Below are 1335 nucleotides of genomic sequence, written 5' to 3'. Positions count from 1 at the left end.
AATTCAGTGCAAAGTAATGTAGTGCATTGGTGTCTAGATCCCTCTTGGGTGGCAAAGTGTCACAAGAATCCTGTGGGGAGAGAAAACAAGAGAATACATTAAATTAATGGGTGTTAACTAATCAGGGTTCAATAAAGCACTTCAAGTCCTCAAATCCTTCAAAAGAGAGAGAGAAGGAGAAAGGAGTATGGTCCCTGCAGTAGGACTACATGCTGGCCATGAGGTTCTCCAAGTGGTACTCCAGGAGGCTGGAGAGCTCCGTGACCAGAGACTCTGGGTTAAAGTACCAGGCCAGAAACATGTCATCTAGCAGAGCCATCAGCCCGCCCTGAAGAGAACACCACACAACACATAGAAAATGGCTCTGAGTTACTAGCTTATCAAGAGGAGAGAGACAATTAGAAATACTCCCCCTAAAATGACATTGGAACCTGGTTAACCATGAATAAGGAAGTAAAAAGGAAGTACACTAAGAATATGGAAGTAAACAGGAAGTAACCTCTTGACTCTTACATTGAGCAGCAGCAGGCATCTGTCAGCCTCTGGCTCCATGTTGGCAGCAGTGGGCAGGAAGGAGTACAGGAGAGCGTACAGATGCTCCACAAACCCACCGGCGTGCTAAAGGAAACAAAGGAGGAGAAAAGAGGAGAGAATAGAAGAGAAGAGGAATTTAAGTGAAACTGCTAATAGAGAGATATCAAAACATGTACCAGTGAGATGCTACTTACGACCATCAGGGACTTCTGAGCTGTCATCATCCCAAACAGCACCAGCTCAAAGAGGACATCTATCATGTTCACATGATGGATCTAGGACAAGAAAACACGTTTGGAGAAAATAGGAATGATTTCATATAGATCAGCTACTGTGATGTATAGAAGACATGCATGTGGAAGAACTCAGTGAGACTTGAAAGAGTTAATGAACTCACCTTTGCCTCAGCCAGCTCCCTCTCAATGTCATTCCGCTTGGAGGGGTCACTCAGGTAGTCCACAAAGTCGTTATAAGTACGGATGAACTTGGCCTCGTCCTATGACAAAGAAAAGAGCATCTTAGTGAACAGAACACATTTCACCTCAGGGGCGCTCTCTTTCCCTTGACAGAGAATGCGTTAGTGAGTTACCATGTGGTTGGCCTGAACCAGTGCGCCCAGGAGGACCTTTCCCGCCACAAACAGATGGTTCCTGCTCAGGGTGGAACCAAGCAGGGTCTAGGGGAGAGGGAAGAGTTAGGGTGAGACATCTTCCTCTAGGAGAGAACAAGAAGTCACAGAGAGAAAAAGAAAAGTGTGTCCACTCACAGTGATGGCCTGGCGCAGGGAGACGAGCCTCAGGG

At 46.4% G+C, this 1335-nt stretch overlaps 1 long non-coding RNA gene across 1 annotated transcript; it reads right to left on the bottom strand.

The window, feature by feature from the left end:
* Positions 1–736: 736 nt before the first annotated feature.
* On the bottom strand, positions 737–1210 carry LOC120041205. The gene is made up of 3 exons (XR_005475854.1): positions 1124–1210; positions 932–1030; positions 737–809 (listed from the first exon to the last, which is right to left on the bottom strand). It is a non-coding gene; the product is annotated as an uncharacterized LOC120041205 (long non-coding RNA).
* Positions 1211–1335: the final 125 nt, after the last annotated feature.

This window comes from Salvelinus namaycush, unplaced genomic scaffold (assembly GCF_016432855.1).
Source record: "Salvelinus namaycush isolate Seneca unplaced genomic scaffold, SaNama_1.0 Scaffold415, whole genome shotgun sequence".
NCBI classification, from domain to species: Eukaryota; Metazoa; Chordata; class Actinopteri; order Salmoniformes; family Salmonidae; genus Salvelinus; species Salvelinus namaycush.
The sequence above is the reverse complement of the archived record's forward strand: the minus strand, read 5'-3'. Positions and strand labels throughout refer to the sequence as shown.